Below are 25,128 nucleotides of genomic sequence, written 5' to 3' on the forward strand. Positions count from 1 at the left end.
ACTGTAAGAAGAAAGAGAAATGGCTGGTCAGAACATGGGGACAGGAGATCATCTTTAAAGTACAGAAAGTCCACTCAAAAACCTTATAGCAGCAGGATAGAAATTGTCCTTGAGCCTGCTGGTACAGGCTTCCAGGGTTTTGTACCTCCTGCCCTGTGGGAGAGGGAAAGAAGAGAGTATGACTAGGGTTGGGGGGGGGTCTTTGATTATTTTGGGTGCTTTCTAAAGGCAGCAGTATGTGCAGATTGAATGCATGGAAGGGAGGCTGGTTTTCATGATGGACCATGAGTTTCTGCAATTTCTGCAATTATTTTTGTGGTCTTCAGCAGAGTGATTCAGTGTTAGTGGGTTTGTAATGACTTGTCAGTCATATACTGTATAATATTTTGGTCTGTACCCATTATTACAGTGATACGCAACTCCTTCAGTACACTGGCTGCTGATAAATTAGCAAATATGCTCCAGATTACAAACCTGCCTTTTGTAACACCTTAGGCAATTTCTTGACTGGCTTAAAACATATATCATTCTCTTTGGCATCAGCTTACATCTTGTATTTCAGTATGACAATAAGAATGAAATACTGCTTTCTGCTTGGTACCATAATTTTTTATGTGCCTATTGATCACTGTGTGATGTGACAATATTGGAGAAGGAAGTATTGTTATGTTGAATTAACTAATCTGACCTTACACACAGTTATACAATGGATGAAATAAATGATTCCTAAAATGTGTTTTTATTTTAATCTTAAAGCAATATAATTTACTGGGTTCTCATTCTGCAGGGGTTACCAAATGCCAATGCTGACTAAATGTTAACCAATATAACATATTCATTACTGACATCTCCTGTGTTAATCCATCCTTAACCCATTGAAAGAAAATGGAGATAATGCATTAGCTGTTCAAAGGTAATATTGTCAGTAAGCATTTACAGTATGTTAAATCACATCCAATTGATCTCAAATTTATGCCATTGGAATTAATTCCTCCAAAGAAATGGATCAAAATTTAATACAGCTCCAACAGAGTAGCAGAATAATACCTATAATTAGCCTGTGTTGAAAACAGCTGTGAGCAGCATGGGAGCATGATGGTTAGCACAATGCTTTACAGTATCAGCAATCAGCAATCAACGTTCAGTTTCTGCCTGTCTGTAAGAATTTTGTGCATTCTCTCCCGTGACCCCTGCAGAGACTCCCTCCAGGTGCTTCGGTTCCCTACCACACTCCAAAGATGTATGGGTTGGGATTAGTAAATTGTGGGTATGCGATGTTGGCACCAGAAGCGTGGTGACACTTGTGAGCTGTCCCCAGCATATCCTCAGACTGTTAGTAGCTGATGCAAACAACATACTTCACTGTATGTTTCAACGTTTCAATGTACATGTGACAAATAAAATTTATCTCTAATAACGCTGATCTGTCTGTGTGTAGAAACTTTAACATAGGGTTTTCCAACCTCGGGTTTATAGACCTCTTGCTAATGGTCCATGGCATATAAAGGGCTGGGAATCCTTGCTTTCGTGTAACTCTGGAGCTGAGGTAATATCACAGGGAACCTATTCTGAGAAAGCCTTAGTAGGAATCTCATTCAATTACTTCTAAAGTTGTTAGCTCAGTATAGTTTCTCCACTCAAATAGTCTAAGATTAAACTAAGTATATATTTCCATGATATAACTTTAAGGCTGGAGGAAACATTACCAAATTAATATCAGTAACTGCTTGTCATGGTTGAATTGGATTTCTGGAGGCTACTTTATATAGGCAGCAACCCAAAAGAATATGGACTATTCCTAGAAAGTAGTGAATGTTGGTTCAATGTCAACATTTAAGAGAAATTTGGATAAGTACATGAACGGAAGGAGTATCAAGGTTTATGGTCCAAGTGCTGGTCAATGGGATGAGCAGTATACGAGTGTGGCATGAGCTAGATGGACCAAAGGGCCAGTTTCTGTGCTGCAGTGCCCTATACGCTTTTATGACTAGGCAATAAACTACATCAAGAGCATGAAGAATCAGATGGGGTGAGATCTGGAAGTAAACACTTATTTGAGGAAAGCACTTTAGAAATAGAAACAGGCGATGCTGAAAAATTCTCAGGTGACCTGGGAGGAGAGTGGCACACAGGGTATAAGAATCTACTGATTGCAAGATTTCAAAAGACAAGATAGCACTGGGGACCAATGGTGATGTTTTGCAGAGAGTTCATAAAGCTACTTGGTAGTCTGCAGTCTGCAATTTTTGTTTTAAGGATGCGCTTTCAAACCGACCAAAGAATCGGGTAGTTTTGTAAACTCCTGGGGGATTCAGTGACCTAGACTCTCAAGAGTGCTGGTATCAGCAGGTTGGCTGCCACTGTGGGTGGACACAGAGTTGAGGCATGATAACAGAAGACAAATTGCGTCCTCCATTTCACCATGCCAATTGAAGCATTAATCAAGGCGGAGCTTAAGAGTGATAATGGTGTCTAACGGCAACTCCTTTGCTTGCATCTTTGGAAATAGCTCTATTTCCACCTTTAATATCTTTATTTTTCCCTTTCAGGGTTCTTTAGAAGACCCTGACCTGGAGTTACATACAGGCTTCGGTTCTTTGTGGGAATGGGACCCATTCTCGGGGTTCCACGACTGGCCGTTATTCAACACGCCAAGGGTTTGGCCTGAGAGTCTTGATCGTGTTCGAAAGCCTAAGTTCTTGAGGCTCTGGAGACAGTTGGATTGAGGGTCGGTGTCACGGCAGGATGCTCGTGTGTTGTCAGAAAATCTTTTGCTGTAGGCCCGAAGACCCGAGGTCTTTGCGATCTTTGGACACAGAGCTTGAAAAAAGTGACAAAACAGACTTTTAACATTGTAAACCAACGGGTTGTTGTTATGTTTCCTGCTCACTGTGAAAATGGGGGCACCTTCCTCTCCTTTGCCAGGGAGAGAGAGAACCTGTTCTTTGTTGAAAGTCAGGTGAAATGCAAAGACTTAGGGGTAACTTTGATCTGTGTCTTTGCTAAGGCTTAGCTCATGTCTGTGCTTGGTAGCGGGTGTGCCTTTTGTTTTGCTGGTGGGGCGAGAGGGGATCATTGCTTGCTGCCGCTTATGTGTGGGATGGGGGGGGATCTGGGTGGAAATTTGGGGTTCTCTCGTTTAACTGCCGTTCATTTTTTTGCAGACTTTCCTGTTTATGTGGATGTTTGTGAAGAAAAAGCATTTCAGGATGTATATTGTATACATTTCTCTGACATTAACTTCGACCTTTGAATCAAGATTAAAATTGTTGAGGACAACAGCAGATAATGAACAGGTGTTCAGCATCATCTGCCTACGTATGACTAGTCTCTCTCTCTCTCTCTCTCTCTCTCTCTCTCTCTCTCTCTCTCTCTCTTTCTTCTTGTTATTACTGTTAGGTGGGTGGTGCCGAGGTCTTGCATACCATGTTGCCAAGTTCGGAAGCAGTAGTTGCCCTACAGCCGTTGGCTCCTGGATAAGTTTCACTAGCCTTCGTGCAGTTGTGGACTCACTTATGGAGACTCTGCAGTTCATGATCTTCGTGTTTTGTTTAATTTTTTTCTATTTGCCCAATTTGTCCTCTTTTGTAAATTTATTTATTCATCTAAAGATACAGTTTAGTCAGCTTTGGAAATTAACTTCAATTGCATCAACTTTACAAAGCTGGGGGGAAAATTCTTAAGCTCTGACATTGGCACTTTGCATCTTCAACCAAAGACAAATATCAAATCTTCCAGAGTTAATACATGTATGTCAGGTGCATGACCTTTGCGTAAAAGTGATAGATGAAAGCTTGTGCAGAAGATGGAAATATACATAATGAGTGGCAGGGAAGACAGAGTAGTGAAGTGAAAGACCAATTCCTCTCAGAGAAGAGATCTATCTCTTACCTTGCTATCTACTTCCATCTAAAAGTCGTAAACATACATTAAAGAAGTAGGCCCACCATATCTACTCTGACCAGTGAGCACCCATTTGTATTAACCCTGACTTGTCCCATTGCCTTGATGCAATTTAAGTGCCTGTCTAACACTTCTTAAATGCTGTAAATTACTCTACTCTCTTGCTCTCTCTGGAAATGCATTTTAGGTACTCAATTGTCTCTGGATGTAAATGAACCCCTTAGATCTTCCATGCCTCCATACCCCTCCTCCTCAAAGATCCTTCCCTTTTATCAGTACGTGTTTTTTTTTTCATTTAGAGCTTTAATCTGTTATATGTGCTGAACAAATCAGATGGAAATAGGGTCCAGGGTTGACCCCCCACCAGGAACTATGCTGCTAATGAGAGAGAGAGAGATGAAGAACAGAGGTAGAGGTATCTGCTACAGATAAGAGAGAGAGAGAGAGAGAGATGGCTGATTTATGTATTATGGCTTCTTCACTGATTATTTACCTTTTGCTACAAGGACACTTCTTTGCTTGTTAACATTCCTGACAGCAGGGAGTGGACTAGTTTGATAGACATGGACATATTGAGTTGATGGATGGCTGATACCCCGTCAGTGGGGGATAAAAGACGAATCTGGGGAGACACCCTCAGACACACCAGTGGACACTGAAAGAGTGTTGTGCACCCACAGGAAAGTGGGGGCCTGGAGGATTGGTTCAGGAGAATCAGTCTGGAGCACGGTGGATGAAGGCAGACCAGTGGGGACTTGTGTATGTGTGTCCGCCCTTGCCTGAGTGACGAGGTCTAGCCTGGAACGGAAGGGTCATAGCCGGTGACCCAAACGGTACAACGGAACAAGAAGATGATGGAAGGTTTGTCTGCTGCAGCAGCTCAACTCTTGCTCTCTCTCTCTCTCTCTCACCAACATTGCAACACAACAACAACTACCTCAGCACGAATTGAACTGAACTCTATACTCTCTTATGACAATTCATTTACCCCTAGACTTTGATAGAGCTTGTTTTTTACTGTTGATTCTTATTCCTACACTTCTGTTTTTATAATTGCTAACCTGGTTTATATGTATATTTGCATTTTTGATACTGTATTGCTTAGTTTACTAATAAACACCTTTAGTTGCAGTACCACCAGACTCCAACGTATCAGTCCATTTCTGCTGGCCTGTTAACCCAGTTACAGGGTACGTAACAATTCACAGACAGACAGACATACTTTATTGATCCCGAGGGAACTTAGGTTTCGTTACAGCCGCACCAACCAAGAATAGTGAAAAAATATAGCAATATAAAACCATAAAGAATTAATTAACAGTAAGTTAATCATGCCAAGTGGAAATAAGTCCAGGACCAGCCTCTAGGCTCAGGGTATCTGACACTCCAAGGGAGGAGTAAAGTTTGATGGCCGTAGGTAGGAATGACTTCCTATGATGCTCAGTGTTACATCTTGGTGGAATGAGTCTCTGGCTGAATGTACTCCTGTGCCTAACCAGTATAGTATGGAGTGGATGGGAGCCATTGTCCAAGATGGCATGCAACTTGAACAGCATCCCCAGCACACAACAGCAAACATGATAGCACTGGCCACCACAGACTCGTAGAACATCCTCAGCATCGTCCAGCAGGTGTAAAAGGATGTTAAAAGATGATAATCATGCAGAAGCTGATTAATAGTAATTTCTCAACATGACAACACATGATTATGAAGTTTTTGCAATCTTGTCGCATCTCAGTTTTTACTCTTTCAGCTTCCAAAAAAAAGTAAAAATGTCCCCCAGAAGTTTATATTTGCATTCTGATGAACAACTGAGTAACATATCAAACTTCCATACAGATGAGATCACTGCTGGAGAAGCTAAACATACTTTCCATAAATAAATCTTTAATTTGTAAAATCCCTTCCTCCATAACTCTCTTACACCAGGATTTGTCACAAACATGGTCCAGAAATTGATTGAAGTTCCCCTTAAAATCAGTGGAACATTTCTCATAGTTTAATAGACATTAACTGCCAAGAAATAAAAAAAAAATCTATCCGTATTAAAGGTGCATAAGTTCCCTGGAGTCAACGGTGTCATTCACATGAACTTGAGAATACATTTTGCTTCAAAATATGAGAAAGTTGTGAGATTTGTATTAATCATTTCTCCTTCTCTACTTTCACTAGAATATATTAGATAATATTAAAGGAGAAACACAATTGTATGGATGACAAGTCACTCTAATTATTGAGTGGTGGATTCAGAGAGAGGATGGGCATGTGAAAGAGAATAAATTAAAGGAAAATAAGTGGCATAATGAAGACAATGGGATTTCTAAGAGCATACCAAAACTTGATGGACTGAATGGTTTCCTATAATATGTGAAAATAGAATACTAAATAAAATCATTGCACTGCATCGCAGATCGTGGCACTCAGTGCTGCAAAGTTTGGAGTTTGAGAGTTATGTTTGTTAACAGATGAGTGTGCTTTCCCACTCCGTCAAGATCGTGAAATGAGAACATTCTCAGAAAGTACACAACCACATCTGTGAAAACGAAGACGCGAGGCGCAAGTGGTTGGAAATTCAGAGTTTTACAGACCGCAAGTCCACTCTGCACCTCACTCCCCAATAGGCTGAATACCTTTTACTCCTGTACACAGAGCAAAGTTCTGGCAAGGAAGGCACCCCTCCCACCAGGAGAGTAGACACTCCACCCAGCTGAAGCTGAGTAGATGAAGACCTTGGCCAGAATCAATTCACGCAAAGCTGCATGGGTCCGAAAACACTCCCCTGGCCGGGTTTTGAAAGACTGTGCAGCCCGGCTAAGTGAGGTGCCAACGGACATAATCAATATATCTCTGGAACAGTCCATTGTCCCCTCAGGTTTAAAGGTGGCAACAATCTTCCATTGCCAAAGAAGGTGACAATAACCAGTCTAAATGACTATGTCTGGTGTCATTAACATAAATGTTTTGAGCGGCTGGTCATAGAGCATATTGGACCCTTTCCAGGTTGCTTATCACTCAAATTGAGCCACTGATGATGCCATAGCCTCTGCCCTCCACATGGGCCTTCTTCCACTTGAAAAATGCTGTCTTATATGCCAGGCTGCTGTTTATTGTCTTTAGTTCAGCATTCAACACCATCGTACCCCAGAAACTGATAGGGAAACTGTCCCCACTGGGAATCCACACCTTCTTCTACAACTGAATCTTGGACTTCTTAATCAAAAGGTGTTCAGTTTGTGTGGGCAGCAACATCTTTATCTGTTATGCTGAGGTCTGGTACTCCCCAGGGCTGTGTACTCATCCTGCTGCTACTCACACTGCTGATGCACGACTATGTTGGAGGATTCAACTCAAACTGTGTCATCAAGTTTGCAGTTGACATAACAGTGGTTGGACTCATCAAGAACAATGAGAAGACAGAGTACAGAGTGGGAGTGGAGCAGCCGGTGGAGTGGTGTGAGAAGAACAACCTAAGTCGGAATGTGGAGAAGACCAAAGAAATCTTTCTAGACTGCAGATGAACCATCCCCCTCTGCGAGTACATGGCTCCTCTGAAGAGAGGGTTAGGTGCACCAAGTTCCTGAGAATTTACATCATAGATGACCTCAACTGGTCCCTTAATATCACCTCCCTGAACAAGAAAGGGTTCTCAGTATTATCATGGATCTCACTCACCCATCCAGCATCCTCTTTGAAATTCTACCTTCAGGCAGGAGATTCGATGCACAAAAGCATGAATAGTCAGGATGAGAAACAGTTTCTTCCCTTAGGCCATTAGGCTTCTGAACTCTCTTCCACATTGCTTTCGAAGCGTCACTGGTTAATCTGTTCTGTACCTGACAATATTTAATTTATGCTCTTTAGTTTTTTATTTATGGATAATTCTTCTCTAGACTTTATCTCACTTTCCTAAGTTATTGTGTGTTACATGTATGTTATGCATACTACTGTGCTTTACACCCTGGTCCAGAGAAATGTTGGCTTGTTTGACCTATACATGTATATAGTTAAATTACAATAAACATGACTTGATTTGAAATCAATTCACATGTTTGAAATGGGCATGCTAGTTGAGTGAAGTAGAGGATTGGCCAATTTCTGCATTGAACTTTCCAACAACTCAGTTTATCTGAGAAATTAGGTGAAGGTAATAAGGCAGGGGTTCAAATTGTCTGACAGTATATTCTTTATTATGACCAGTGTGCATCTCATTCTTTGTCACATGCTAAACAATATCAGCATTTCTCTGGCTCTGTCATTGAATTGTAGAGTCATAGAATAATTTAGCATGGAAACAGTTTGTCAGAGCAACTGGTCCATGCTAACTAACCAAGCTACCCCTAGAAGTTCGTCCCATTTGCACATGTCATTTGCTGAGCAATTTCCCTCTAATGACAATTGGCTTCCATCCAGTCAATGAAATCTTAGACTGTATTCAATCATTAATAATTTGTTTTTGGATGCAAAGTAGGTATGGCCACTTAGAAAATCAGATATGAATCATCACCCAACTTAGGGTTAATATATGGTAGGTGGTGGGAATTAAGATAAATGGCAGAATTTCACCAAGAAAATGGATAGGAACTTGATTTTAATACTTAAATGAAGTTCTAACATGAAAGTGATTTTCTAGTTTTATGTGTCCATTACATTAAAAAAAAATAATTTTTTTAGATATTTTCTAAATTTGTGTATCAAATAATTATCAGCTTAAATTAGAATGATTTAAAACGAAGGTAACCACACAAGTGCTGGAAAATCTGAAGCAAGATAGAAATACTAAACAGATTTGAGAATTTACTTTTCCCATATACAATTCATTCAGACAAATCCTTTGTTATTAATCAGTATGTTATTACTCTGCCATAGCATGACATATCAAACTTTTAATATTTCATTTCTTCTTTTGTGAAGATCTCACAGACCTCACCCATTTGGCCTATGTTGTCACCCCCATTTCTGCATCTTAAAACTTTCCCCAGTTATGAAGGTGACTCATTTCTAATGTAACCTTGTTTCTCTCTCCACAGACGCTGCCTGTCCTGGAGAGTATTCCCATCACAGTTTTTTTTTAACTGGACCTGACATGTTTATAATCTGAAGCAACAGCAGAAAATGCTGTAAATGTTCAGCAGGTGCATCTGTGTAAACAGAAGTAGCGATGTTTCAGAACAAAGGCGAAAGGTTTTCTTTCAGCTTCCTAGTACTGCAATTTTTGTTCTAATTTTCAAATAACATTACAATTTTGATTCAAAGATTCAAGGTACATTTATTATCAAAGTATGTATGCATTATACAACCTTGAGAATCATCTTCTCCACAGATAACTATGGATCAAAGAAAAGCCATGGAACCCATTCGAAGAAAACATTAATCTTTCTCCATGCGTTTAATAAAAGCTAATTGCACAAATGGCAACACAAAAAAATTAAAAAAACCACAGAACACAAACCAAACTAAGAAGAGTCCAGGCATATTTCAGTTCAGCTTAGTGTTCATGATCTTCAGACTGTCAGCTCAGAGGCTTATGTTTTTGACAGAGATTATGAAGATAAAGGAGAATATGATGACATTTGATAACATCTTCAAGCTGAAGTTTTGCCCTGTAAGTGAATCATATTTTTCATGTGCCAATGGAATTGAGATCCTACATGTACTCTTTAATAACTTGAAGTCAGTACATCTTACTGCTCAACAATAACTATAACTAGAATCTAAAGTTACAAGGTTGTGCCATTCCACAGTCACAGATATTACAGCTGATATCCTACTTGAAAAAATTTTGAGAAAACAGCATCAAGGATAAATAATATTAATATTTATGTGTGGTAAAGAGCCTTGGACCACAAAACTATGAATGGATTAAACTTGTTAGGTAAATACAGGCTAGTGAACTGCTTGAGCATTGTTGTAATAGCAGAACATTTGATCTGACAATATTGCATACTCCGCATACAAATTTTGAATTTTTGTTCCATTTTTTCAATGCAGTGGAACATCAAAATAGACTTTGATGCAAACATTTCATATTGCATTTTCAGCAGAGGATAAAACTTAAAGCTAGATCAGCAAGGTTGCTGTCCTCAATACTTCAGCTTGTTTCTATGACATAAATCTTAGTTTCATCAGAATCTTACCCTTGTGTTATATTTGTTAATTCAGTGGAACTAACCTTACTTCCGCTGTTAGAATTTATTTGCCTTAAGAGATGATTAATGTTATTCTTACACTTTCCTGAACTCATTTGTCTTCTTATAATCTCTTTCAGATCTTCTTCTGTCCCTTGGCTCACATTCTTCACATTTTCTATTCTTGCCTCGCATGTCTAAGGGACTATAGCACACAGCCCTAGTTCTTCCAATTTGGAATTTAATTTCACTTTTCTACATTGTTATTTTTTTAATCAATGACAAGTACCTAAGGCTAACAACGGTCAAAAACAAATAATGGAAAACCTTGATCAAGCTTTTGTACAGGACATTAGTGACACCATAGGTCGAATATTGTGTTCAGTTTTGGTTCCCTTGCTATAGAAACAATGCCATCAATATGGAAATAATGCAGAAAAGGATGCTGCTGTATATTGAGGGACAGAGTTATAGGCCAAGGTCAGGCAGGCTAGGACTTTGGAGCATGGGAGAATCAGAGGTGATCTTACAGAGGTCTATAAAATTATAAAGGCATTGATGGGTAAATGCACACAATATTTTTTCTGTGGTTGAGGAATCAAGAACTAGAGGACAAAGGTCTAAAGTGATAGTGCAAAGATTTATTAAGATCCTGAGGGACAACTTTTTTCACTAGAAGGCTGTCCATTTATCAAGTGAGCTGCCAGAGGAAATGATTGCAGCAGGTACATTGGCAACATTTAAAAGCTACCAGGCCTAGTACCGAGATAGGGAAAGTTTAGCATAGGCCAAACAAGGTAAGTGTGACTAGCTTAGATGGGAATCTTGGTCAACTTGGACAAGTTGTGCCAAAGGGCCTGTTTCTGTGCTGTATACCAATGAATCTGTCAATTCAGACCTGATTATTGTATTATAAATGCAATTGAGGGACTACCAAGATAAAATGCAGCTGGCTGAGGATCCTTTCATTGTTTATCAATAATTAGGTTTGGAAAGTGTTTCTGAGTCAGACACTAGACAATAAGGAAATAAATGAATCTTTCTTTGTGGAACTTATGCATTCCCCATAGTTCCAAACTATAAATTTTCTTTCACCTTTAACAAGCCAAAGTTTTCATTAGTTCCACCACAAATTAAAGTTATATATTAATTGTGAAAATCTTTCCCTCAAATCCCTTTGCACACTTTCCAGCTCAGTGACATCACTCCTATAACAGGGTGAGCTAAACTATGCTCAATACTCCAACTGCAGCCTGTCCAACATCTTAAACAACTGCACTATAACTTCCCATCTTTACTCATTTGGACACTTACTGCTTTGGACACTTTTAACTTGCACTGGACACTTATAACTTGTTTTTAACTGACATGTGGCTGTTGTCTTTTACTATTTATTGTTATGTTTATTATTTAGTGTTGTGTTTGTTATGTTATGGTTGCACTGCTCCTGGGAAACACTGTCTCATTCTGCTCTGCGGTGCTGACGAACGGTTAGAATGACAATAAGGTTTTTGAATCTGATTTTGAATCTGATTAGCCTGACTTTGCTGTAGGTCAGTTTGCCAAATGCTTTTGGTGTATCGCTGCTGCCTCTTTCAATTAAGTATGTACTTGTACTCCTGTCCTCTATTCCACAACATTCCCAGGTCCCTACCATTGACTGTATATACCCTGGTTTGACTTCACAAAATTCACAGAAGGGTTTAAAATCTTCTGATAATCCTTAGCTTACAAAAGGGAGATGTTGGCAGGATTGGACTTTATTCCTTGAAGTGTGGGAGGCTGAGGCGGTCACCTTATATTGACACATGAAATCATAACAGACTTAAAGCGAATGCATGGTCTTTTTCCCAGGCAAACAAAATCAAAAACTAAAGGGTGTAGGTTTAAGGTGCAAAGGGAAAGACTGAAAAGGTATCATGAACTCTGTGGGCCTTTGTGGGCTACCGTACAGCATTGAGCTCCTGGGGCTCTCGAGCACCTGTATACATTATTTGTTATCATAACTAGAATCGTTGAGCTCTTGTGTTGCGGAGGATGATTTGTCTTGTAGTGTTGCTCTGTCGCTCTTCTGAGGCCCTTTTGGTATTCCTATGACTAACCTCTCATTTCTGTCTCCTCCTGGGGATTCCGTCGTTCCTCTGCTCCTAAAACGAGTCATAAGCCTGCCGTCTGCAGCTCCTGGGTTGAGTCGGTGCCAACAACCTTCATGACAGAGAAAGCCTGCCTTTCCTCTGCACTCAGGTCCAGTCCTGCAAGTGCAGACTGTGACAAAAGGGACATGAAGAGCAATTTTTTTTAAGCCAATGGCGTGTGTTTGGGACAAGCTGAGAGAGGAAATGCTGGTTTAGGCAAGTAAATTCAGATTCAGATTCAGTTTATTGTCATTTAGAAACCACAAATGCAATGCAGTTAAAAAATGAGATAACATTCCTCCAGAATGATATCACAAACACACATGAGAAAAGCGACTACACCAGAAAATCCACGTAACGTTTGGCAATCCCCAATCCAGAGTCCGGAGAGGCTGCTGCGTATTAATATCACGCTACCATCTTAGCACGTTCCCCGGAAAGGAGCCCCAAATCCACCAGACATACAAGACCAAAGACTAAAGCTACAAGACCTGCACAAAACCACATAGTTACAACAGTGCAAACAATAGCGTAATTGATAAAAAAAAACAGACCATGAGCACAGTAAAAACAGTCCAAAGATGTTAAAGGACTATAAGTTCAAAAGAAGTCACCACACAGTTTCCACAAATCCCCAGGGCCCCGACAGACTCGCCATCCCACACCAGCGACAGAAAGGAATACCCCTGCTATGGACTTCCACGGCGCCGCCTGACTCAGCCTCTCAGACGCAGCACACAATGAAAGTGCCGCCGGACCAGCCTCGCAGATGCAGGACACACCGAAAGCGACCTGACCTCAGCGTACTCCGAGTCCGTTGAACCTCCGAGCCGATGACCATCCCTCCAGTACAGCTTCACCGAGCACCATCCTCTGCTGACCATATTAAGACGGCCCCGCCAAAGGCCATCGGCAACGTGACCCCGAGGACTGGGGGCCTGTTCTTCCCAGCAGAGTCCCGGACCTCACAGCAGCAGCAGCAGCAACGAAGAAGGTCTTCCTGGAGATTTCCCGATGTACCTCCGTGCTCGCACGTCTGTTTTCAATTGATTATGATTGCGCACTGCACCCCACTTCACAAGTAACAGATAATCAGCTCTGGAGTGGCCGCTGCAAGCTGCGTCACGCCGCCATCTTGTTTACATATGAGATTTTAAAGACAATTGGTTAGGTACAGGGGTTGGAAAGGTTTAGAGGGATATGATCAAACATAGCAAATGGCACTAGTTTAAATGGGAATCTTGGATGAGTTGGGCTGAACAGTCTGTTTGCATGCTGTATTGCTCTGTGACTCTGCACTATGTCCAAATAATACAATTGTTTCCAAATCCAGCAACCAATGGTTAATTGATTCTGAATGTGATTTCAATGTTAGATCTGCATTTTCTGGTCTTTAACTCACATGCGTATCTCCGATTCTGTCTGTAGAAATCTGGGCTACATCGGTCACACCTAATGCACAATGTTGCAGTGGCTGCACATTGTACACCACTTATCAGATTTATCTCCATGGAGGTCAGCAACAAATTCCTGTTAGTCAATGCAATGTGCAACCAATACTTCACTGACTGTCACAGAGCCATCTGCAGGAAGTGAGAACCAACCCCCACACTTGCCTCCTGTCAGAGGCTATCAGGGTAACCTTGCTTTTATCCTCCTCCTCCAGTCTACAAGACATGGGCATCATCCAGCAAACTCTGTCAATTGTGGCTCAATCCAAATTCACCCTGTCGCAACCAGTTCTAACAAGTCAATTGCCACTGTTGGTGACTGAGTATGGATTATTAAACTTGTATGATGTGCCCTCCAATCACTCCAATAATGATATTCCAAAAAGTCAAAGATATGCATTTGATTCTTTATTAGCAACTAGAAAACATTCTTGAAACGATGAAACTTAAGCATAGGTAAGCTAAATTAAGCATAACTAAGCGGTCAACAAAAGATATGACATCCGTTGGTTCCCAGCACAAGAAAAAGCACCAGACTGCCCCGGATAAAGCATAAATACATAACATATTCCTTTTGTTTTTATCACACCCCAACTCACCTGACTAATTAAGATAATAAGCAAATAAACTTGCAACACAGAGTACAATGCAGATAGGGTACAGATACATGGCTTCTACACACCCTGAGCATAATATGTGAATGGGAGTCATATGTGCAGCAGGATAGATAAGAAAGATGAAAAACAACAGTGAAACAAATATGCCTCCACATTTATTGTTAATTGGTAATGTTCATAACTGTCACATGCACTAAGATGCAGTGTACGCCATCTGTATAGATCAGTTCATCACCTCAGAATAACGGAAAATGCAACAAAAATGCAGGATATAGTGTTGCAGTTACAGAGTAAGTGCAGTGCTGACAGGCAATAGGTGCAAGGGCCATGGCAAGGAAAATTGTTAGGTCAAGAGTTCATCTTTATTGATTTTATCAAGGGTCTTATAACAGACCGATAGAAGCTGTCCTTGAGCCCGGTGGTTCATTTTCCAAGCTTTTATATATTTGACCCAATGGAAGGGGGTAAGAGGTAAAAGGGAAAATATCTAGGGTGAAAGGAGTACTTGATTATGTTAGCTGCTTTCCTGGGTCAGGCAAAAGCAGAGGTTATGAAGGGGAGAATGTTTTTTTTTTATGTAAAACTGTACAATTTCTTGTGGTCTTCTGCAGAACAGTTGCCATACCAGGCTGCGATGCAACCAGATAGGAGGTTAGGATGACAATGAGAGATGTAATTTATTTTAAGTCAACTTTAAATTAACTTCATGAACTTTAATTCTCCAGTGACCATGATAGGGTCTGAACTTAACTCTAATTTCCAGAATTCTAATTTTGTGCTCAGGAATTTAACCATAACACCACCATATTATAAATGTGGCTCCTCCTACTCTTTTTCCTGAACTTCACTTTCTGTTGATGCCTCATTAGAATGCTCATACAGTTTGAGGTCAAGTTAGTACAGACCTTACACCTGACCCATGGGTAGATGGCAAGGTTGGGGTGCAGCCCAGCTCAGTTCAGCCAAGTTACAAGTTTATTAAAGGTGATGATTTTCAGTGTATCTTGCAAACTTGGTGATAAGACAAATCCGAAGCCTGAATATAAATGAACGATATTTGCTCCTGTGTAAATGTGTCATTGAAAATAAAAATGTGTGTTTTGAAGTGGATTTGTTGCATCGACCAAGAGCTGTGACCTTGCCTTAACCTTTGAGCTTCTTCAGAAGTGGTGAGGGACCTGTAAGAGTGGAGTGGGAGAATTTATTATTTTAGCATTCTGAATGAGAAGGCAGTTTAAACACAAAATGTATCCTTTAGATTCTGAGTTGCCTTCAGAATCCAGGTTCATTCAGAAGACTTTTTCATTTAGAAGTTAAATTGGAGCTTTCACTGTGGTAATCTTCCCTGAATGATGTTTTCAATATTCTATAATTTACAGTTAAACTGGCGCTCTGAATGATTCATGCTGTCAGCTCTTTTAGGCAGGACTTGCGACATTTAAATCACGATGTAGTTTATTTGACCTCAAATTTGAAAGATTTAACATTTTCATAGAGTTTACAGAAGAATGGCTTTGACACACAAAAATCCAAGTTTGTTTGAGCTGAATTGTGGCTTGAATTGCCGTATATAAATTATAGCTTTGGTTAAAGCAATTCTGCCAAGGCATCTTCATAGTAAAGGATGGATTCTTTAAAATTCCAATCAGTTCTCTAATTACTAGCTTCATCATTCTTGTTCATAAAGGAAGAAGACAGAGTCATCCTAATAAATCTGCGGAAAATTATAGCTGCCTTCTTTATACATCCTGCTTTACTTACAGACAATACATTCATTTATTATAAACTTCAGAGCCTTGTCTTTCCATTTGTAATGAGCTTTAGCTAACATGGTGCCCCTTATACTTGAGTGCAAATGCAGTACTTCAGATGGCAATGCATCTCATCAATCAATGGCACTGTTTTAGTGGGTTGCTTCTTTTTTCATGAGTATGTATATCTGTGGTTAGGTATGCAGGTGCTATTGCATTTCAAACTGCATGTCAAATTAATATTGCAGCAATTTGTAAATTTTAACAACTAATTTGCTGTCCAGGAATCACGCATTAGTTGTGCACCGTGCTATTTAAGCTCAGAGTCTTCTGGAGTTCAGAGATCCCTTCTGGCACTGTTCTGTAAGGAGTTTCCATATGCCATCCCCATGGGTTTTCTCTGGATGCTCCAGTTTCCTCCCACCATCCAAAGACATAGATTAATCGGTCATTGTAAATTGTCGCATGATCAGGTTAGAGTTAACTGGAGTTGTAGGGGTTGCTGAGACAGAGTGGCTTGAAGGACCAGAAGGTCCTATTCTGTGCTGTATCACTAAATAATAAATAAGAATAAGACCTTAAGTTTAAAATAAGTTATGGTTTATTTTGGCATTGGAATAAGAAAGTCCAAAGGATTAGTGATAACATCCCTTAGAAGTTGTGTCTAGAAAGTTAACTTGGTGGAGATTCAATAAACTGATTAAAGTGACGAGAGTACAGACTGAAGAGGAATTAAGATTTGCCTCTTCACACTGAAATTTAGAAGAATGAGATGGTTTTATTGAAATCTATAAGATTCCGAGTGGGCTTGAAGAGTGGTTGCCGAGCTGGAGGGTTTAGAATGGGGAGGAGAAGGCCGACTCTTAATTAATAAGTTGACCAGTCAGAATTGCAATGAGTTTTTGACATTTTACCACAGCTTTGACAAATTCAAGTTCAAGCTGAAAATTATTGTGAACTGACTGCAGGTATACAACCAAATGAAACAATATTTCTCTGAACAGCAGTGCACTCACAAAACATATATTACACACATCACGTAAGAAAAAATATTACCACAAACAGGTTATAACAAAATATACTTCACAGTGCATATAGTGTGCAGCACATGTAAACTGTAAATAGTACAGTAAACAGCTCACTGTCCTAGTAATCTGACACTGGTGGTAGCAGGGTATTCATTTGATCTCACAGCCTGGGGAGGAAACTATTACCCAGGCTGGTAGCCCTGGTCCTGATGCTCCTGTACCTCATTCCTGATGGTACTGGGTCAAAGAGATTGTGGAATTGGTGGTAGTAATCCTCTAAAATGTTTCAGGCCCTATGTATACAATGTTCCTTGCAAACGTCACAAGCAAGAGACCGGGGAGGGAGACCCCAGTGATCCTTCTGGCTGGTTTTACTATCCTCTGTAGGATTTCACGGTCTGATGCCGTGCAACTTCCATCCCACACAATGATGTAGCCAGACAGGACACTCTCAGTGATGCTCCTGAAGTAAGTTACACACCTCAGTCTCCTCAGAAAGGGAAGATGCTGCTGTGCCTTCTCGATTAATGAGAAGATCCAATGGGTCCAGGTCTGTGCACACCAAGGAACATTGTGCTTTTCACTGTCTCCATGGAAGAGCCACTGATGTGCAATGGAGACCTTCCTGACGTCTCCAATCATCTCTTCTGTCTTGTTGATGTTGAGACTCAGGTTGGTGTTATCTTACCATTTTGGCAAATGTATCGACCTCCTCTCTGTATGTTGACTCATAATTTTTGTTGATGAGTCCAACACCCTTGTATCATCAGCAAACATGATGATGTGATTTGAGCTGAACCTGGTTGTACAGTCATGAGTCAGCATCACAAACAGCAGAGGGCATCAATCATATCGGTGTCTAAGAAGAGCAGGGTGAGTTGTCCCAATGACTACTACCTGGTTGTACTCACATCTAATGCCATGAAATGTTTATTGAGGTTAGTTATGACTAGAATTAACTCCGGCTTGAACAAGGACTTTAACCAAAGGCATTTCACCTACTGCCAAAACCAGATATATAACACACAAAATCTCACTGGCTTTGGAGCACTTAAACAAGAAAGCATATGCCAGGTTGCTGTTTATGAATTACAGCTCAGCATTCAATACCATCAGCCCCTCGGTATTAATCACCAAGTTTTTAAACCGGGGCCTCCATACCTCCCTCTGCACCCGGATCCACAGTCAGAACAGATCGGTGATAACATCTGCTCACTGACAAACAACACAAACACACCTCAGGAAAGCTCTACTTTTCTACCTTCATGACTGTGTGACTGTGATGGGATCTTCAGGAAGGGGTAGGGAGAACAAACACCAGTCCTCTTTGAGGGACCAGTGGTGGAAAGGGTGAGCAACTTCAAGTTCCTGGGTGACAACAACTCAGAGGATCTATCTTGAGTCCAACACATTGATGCAATCAGGGAGAAGCCATGCAAGTGACTGTACTTCATTAGCAACTTGGGGAAGTTTGGCATGTCACCAAAGACTTGCAAATTTCTTTAGATGTGCAGTGGAGTGAATTTTAATTTGTTGCATTACATTCCAGTAAGGAGACTTCAATGCACAGGATTGAAAAAGGCTGCAGATGGTTGTAGAATCATCTAGCTCTATCATGAGCACAATTCTCCCCACCATCGAGGACATCCTCAAGAGGTGTTTCCACAAGAAGGCGGCATCCGTCATTAAGTGCTTTCACCTCCACTGGAAGATTCCTGAATCCATGAAAAATATCTCATTATTCCTCAGTTTTGCACTATTTATTTATTTTGTAATTCATAGTTTGTACAATACTTCTGCCACAAATCAACAAGTTATATGTCATATAAGATAGTGACAACAAATGTGATTCTGATTCTGACAATTAGTTTGTGAGGGGAAGATAGCTAAAATACCCTGTTCTAATGATTCTAATCCACTTGTGATGTCATGTATTGCAACACATTCTTTTCATTGCTAATCTCCAATAAAACATCCCTAAATTGGATTTGATTACATGAATGAGCATAAAATCTCAATCAGTTTTTTTAACATGTAAATAACTACTTTTTTTCCGTAAGTTTCCATATCTGTGTGTATAATTAATATCTAGTAATTAATATCTATTTATCTAACTGATATTAATTTATTTTTCTGGTCGCCCCATTACAGGAAGGATGTGACATATTAGGAAAAGGTGCAGAAGAGTTTGCTAGGATGTGCCTGAATTGAAGGGAATATGTAATATATAAGGAGAGGTTGGTTAACTTGGGTTGTATTCTCTGGAGTGATGGTGGCTGAAGGGAGACCTAATTGAAGTTTATAAATCTTTTGGTAAAATGGTGGTATGCTTGGACACAGCAGACTCTCTGGGTTGAAACAAAGGTGTGATTTGTTCATCCTTTGTCTTTCTTTATGGTTGAAAGACACTACTTGTTATCAATAACATAAAGTATGACAGGTCTACCACACTAGTGAGTTGCTTAATAACAGCGAAGCTGGGCTTGTACATCATGTAACAGCCTGCTTCAACAACCCAGGGAATCAGAGGTGGTGTGTGATCTTACAAGTGGTGGAAATAATTGGTTTGGATGCTTTTGTTGTAATCTCAAGGCCCTGCGGAACATTGATAATGTAGATGTAAAGGGGGTTTCTTCTTTTTCTTTGTTACTGAGTATGTTAATCAAAATGGCTTCTGTGTTTTGGTAACGGTAGGAATGCTTCTTTGTTATGAGAGAGTGCTGGAAGCTTGTTTGGGTTAAAATTTACTGATAATGAGAATTGTACCCCTTTGTTAACCAATTGGGATTAACGTTGTTCTTTCTTCTGAGTCTGTAAGCTATTGTTGGCGGGCATTTTGGAGAGTCGGTGCGAGGGGATGAGAGAGAGAGGACATGATGCTGTAAGCTGGGTGAGGAACGGACCCCAAGCGGGGGTCCGAGGCCAGGAGGTTCGGCGAGGAAAGGAGACGAGGATAGATGTGCTTGGTTGACCACTTCGGGTGGTCCTGAGCTGCAAGTCGAGGAGTTCGGAGAGGATCAAATGGTGGCCAGAAGACTTCGGTAATTGAGCTCCAACAGTTGTGCATGAAGTGGTTTGGACTTTGATATTTTTTGGTGCCTTTTCTTTATTTTCTTTTCCTTCATATATACTGTATCATTATTAATCACTTAGTTATAGTAACCTTTATAAATTGTAATCATTTAATCACATATGGTGTCCTGTCTGTTATTTGGCGAGGCGGGGACATCACACAGCATCCACACAAGCTGATTACCCAGTTTGGTGGGGCCAAAGGCTGCTCCCCCTAGATTACTAGGAGTTTGATTTACTGGTTGACTGGCAAAACCGATGGCAGTGCGAGCTGTGTGGCCTGAATTGTAGCGCAGACTAGGTCCTCATGCCTCAGAGATGTGCAGCCACCAGGGAAGGAGATGCCAGAGATGGCAGTGATTCATTAGATTCCACGCTGGGTTGGGAGCTGGCCTGTCCCATCAGTGCTGCTCTTCAGTGTTCGCTCAGTAGAAAAAAAGCTGGATTAATTTTGTTGCACTTGCTGCAGTTGCGTGAGATGAATTGTTGCAGGCTTGTTCTTGCAGAAACATGGTTCCAGGACAGTATCCATGCACCATCAATCACTCAGGGACTTGGACTATATTATTATTTCTTTATATTTTTATAACTGTATGTTTTTTCTTCTATCAGATTCTTTTAATCTTATTGACTTTTTTGAAGAGGTTACTAGGAAAGCTGACGAGGGTAAAGCAGTGGATGTTGTTTATATGGACTTCAGTAAGGCCTTTGACAAGGTTTCACATGGAAGGTTAGTTAGGAAGGTTCAGTCGTTAGGTATTAATATTGAAGTAGTAAAATGGATTCAACAGTTTATGGATGGGAGATGCCAGAGAGTAGTGGTGGATAACTGTTTGTCAGGTTGGAGGCTAGTGACTAGTGGTGTGCCTCAGGGATCTGTACTGGGCCCAGTATTGTTTGTCATTTATATTAATGATCTGGATGATGGGGTGATAAATTGGATTAGTAAGTATGCAGATGATACTAAGATAGGTGGTGTTGTGGATAATCAGGTAGGTTTTCAAAGCTTGCAGAGAGATTTAGGACAGTTAGAAGAGTGGGCTGAAAGATGGCAGATGGAGTTTAATGCTGATAAGTGTGAGGTGCTACATTTTGGTAGGGCTAATCCAAATAGGACATACATGGTAAATGGTAGGGCATTGAAGAATGCAGTAGAACAGAGTGATCTAGGGATAATAGTGCATAGTTCCCTAAAGGTGGAATCTCATGTGGATAGGGTGGTGAAGAAAGCTTTTGGTATGCTGACCTTTATAAATCAGAGTATTGAGTATAGGATTTGGGAGGTAATGTTAAAATTGTACAAGGCATTGGTGAGGCCAAATGTGGAGTATTGTGTTCAGTTCTGGTTACCAAATTATAGGAAAGCTGTCAACAAAATAGAGAGAGTACAGAGGAGATTTACTAGAAAGTTAACCTGGGTTTCAGCACCTAAGTTACAGAGAAATGTTGAACAAGTTGGGTCTTTATACTTTGGAGCGTAGAAGGTTGAGGGGGGACTTGACAGAGGTAATTAAAATTATGAGGGGGATAGAGTTGATGTGGATAAGCTTTTTCCATTGAGAGTAGGGGAGATTCAAACAAGAGGACAGGAGTTGAGTGTTAAGGGTCAAAAATGTTGGCGTAACACGAGGGGGAACTTCTTTACTCGGTGTAGTAGCTCCGTGGAACGAGCTTCCGGTAGAAGTGGTAGAGGTAGGTTCGGTATTGTCATTTAAAAAAAATTGGATAGGTATATGGACAGGAAAGGAATGGAGGGTTATGGGCTGAGTGCAGGTATGTGGGACTAGGTGAGAGTAAGCGTTCGTCACGGACTAGAAGGGCCTAGATGGCTTGTTTCCGTGCTGTAATTGTTATATGGTTATATTCCATAGTTATATGTGCTGTATGTGTTGTGTGCTGAGTGTGACTTTTGCTACTGTGCTTTGTACCCTTGTCCCCGAGGAAAGCCATTTCAGTTGGCTGTATGCATGTATGTGGTTAAATGACAACTAAACTTGAGCTTGAAAATTATGAAATTCATAGATACTCAACCATTGAGCACATCTACATGAAATACTCCCTTCACCATTAAAGACCCAAGCCATGCTCTTTTCCTGCTGCTGCTATCAGGTAGAAGGTACAGGTGCCTCAGGACTCACACCAGAAGGTTCAAGAACAGTTACTACCCCTCTATCAGTCTCTAGAAGAAAAGTGGACAGCTACACTCATTTGAGGACTCTGCTATGTTATTTCATTCTTGTTATTTATTGCTATATATTTAGATCTGCATTTGCACAGTTTGTTGTTCACTGATACTGTTTACAGTTACTCTTCTATAGATTTGCTAGATATATAGATATGACTGCACAAAATGAATCTCACCATTGTATGTACTCTGATAATTAATTTACCTTGTATTTTGTATATAGTAGACAGTCAGAATCTACTTCTCCCAGGTAGAAATGTCAAGCACGAAGACATGCATTTCCGGTGACAGGGGGAAAGTTTAAAGATGTTCAAGGCAAGCTCTTTTTATGCAGAGAATGGCAGGTGATTGGAACAGGCTGATGGGAAAAGTGGGTATGATGGCGGCATTTAAGAGGCTGTTAGATAATAGAGGGATATGAATCATGTGCAGGTTGAAGGGATTTAATTTAATTCGGCATCATGTTTGGCACAGATATTGTGGGCCCAAAGGCCTTTTTCTGTGCTGTACTACCATGTGTTCAATGTTCCATTAACATCAGTAAGTTCTGTAGTTCCAACCAGAGATTCGCACACTATTCTTGACCAATATACTAGGGCTTTATTTTTTCAGTTAATGCCTGGGAAAAAAAAACAGCTACTGTGGTCATATATATTTACTGTAATAAATAAATCCAACACATCAACCTTGTGAAAAATAAAGTGTAAATCAAAGTATTAAAAACAAATCACATCTCCTTGTTTCATGTTACGTTATATATATAACACTATTTTCAATATAACATAGTGCTCTGCACTTCATGGCTGAGACGGATGGTTTTTAGGAACTTCAGCGGAGATGGGGATTGCTCAGGAAAGTGAAATACTGGACCAGCTACAATATTATGAATGTCGCAGCAGGATTAAGAGGCCATATATTTTCTGCTCAACCCAAGAGGGCTGTGGAGGCTTGGTTGCTGAATATAGTTAGAAAGAGATTGATAGTTTCTTTGGACAGTAATGGAAGGATATTGGATTGGTGCAGCAAAGTGATGTTGCAGTGAAAGAATAAATGATGGAACTGCAGCAAGTAGCTGAGTAGCTTTTTCCTGCTCCTATTTCCTACTTTTTTTATATTAGAAGATGGATCAATTGAATTCTACTCATATATTCAGGATGGCCTAATATCATGTTATTATCTAATCATTCTGAAAAGCAGACTGATTCTCACTTTAATGAACTGCAAACCAATACCTTTTAAGATCTACTTTGACTTATCATAATTTAGGGAATAATTGGAGTACATGTGAACCTCACTTGCTTCAAAGTAATATGATCATCCTTACATTATAACCCAAGGAGAAGTTTTAGACTGGCTGTTACTATCATTCTGACTGGCTTTAAGATTAAGATAAGAATTTATCTTTATCTCTGGATCCAACCAAATCCTTTCCAGAGCATGTGTTCTCTTCATTATTTTCCCCTCCTGCAAAGGAAGGTGGGATGTGAGCTTTAAACAGCTAATTCATTTCACTGATTAGCTGATCAAGTTGTCAATTAAATTAATTGTTTCTCTCCAGAAATGCTTTTCTCTATTTGCCCTTCGTTGGAACATTCCCGGGAATAAAACTACATTTGCTGGAATCTGCCTGAAGAAGACAACATCTGTCATCAAAGATCCCCTCTATGCCATCTTCTCTGAGCTACCATCTGGCCAGAGATATAGAACTCCCATAACATCAGGTTCAGGAACAATTAATTCCCTTCAGCCATTCAGTTCCCGAACCAACCATCACAACCCTAACAACTACCTCAGTAAAACAGCACAATAACTACAATGCATTACATTGGATTTTTTTTTTGAACCAGTTGTGTTCTTTCTTGTATAATTTTCTTGGGAAAGCTCCTTATGTGGTGTTGTGTACCTGTGATGCTGTTGTAAATATGTTTTTCATTGCACCTATGTAGGCATGTACTTGTGAATATGATAATAAACTCTATTTTGACTTTGATTATAATCTCAGATCCTATCCTCAGAAACATGGCTTTCCAATGATGATACTCTCAGTTTCAGAAGTGATCTGAAGAGGGATCTTGATGTAATGAAGGGAATCTGATCTGTCTCAAATCCAGAATCAGATCACATGCTTCTGGAGATGGATTTACTTCTATTAATACATTTTCTTGTACTTATTGTCCATCCTTGAATGCCATCGAGAGAGTTATGGAGAGCTGTCTTCTTGAATTGCTGCAGCTGAGGAGAAGGTATGTTGAAAATGATGTTGGAAAGGATAGTTCCAGCATATAAATCCAGTGATGACAAAAGACTAGTCATAGATTTCAAAGTCAGCAGCTGAAAGGGAATCTTTCAGGTTTTCAAATGATAGTGAGATTTGATGAGGTCACTTACTCTCTATACTTCCCTGGAATTTATAAATGGAAGCAGAAGCGATGGACAAATTAAGCTAGTCAAGCAGCCTCTCCAGGAATCCAGTTACTTAAAATCAAGGGCATAACTGTGGAAGATTCCCTAACCCAGAACACTAATTCTCATTTGAGTTGTTACAATATTTCCATTTTTACTTCAAATTCAAAGTCAAGTTTATCATCTGATTTTTCATCTCTAAAAATAAGCATTAAAACAGATGTAATTAAATGATTCATACAACAGGTTATGCAGCTGGATATTAAATATATTCAAGAAATGTACAAAGTCCAAAGCTAAAGCTTATTTTAAGGTATGTATATAGATCTAAATGTCAATGTCAAATTTATTGTCATATGCATAAGTACATGTATGCTAGGTTAAAAAAATGTATATAGCTAATTTCCATAATAAATCACATACAGAGCAAAATTGCTAAACTGTAGTGATTAGGATT

The sequence above is a fragment of the Hypanus sabinus genome, chromosome 5, assembly GCF_030144855.1.
Source record: "Hypanus sabinus isolate sHypSab1 chromosome 5, sHypSab1.hap1, whole genome shotgun sequence".
NCBI classification, from domain to species: domain Eukaryota; kingdom Metazoa; phylum Chordata; class Chondrichthyes; order Myliobatiformes; family Dasyatidae; genus Hypanus; species Hypanus sabinus.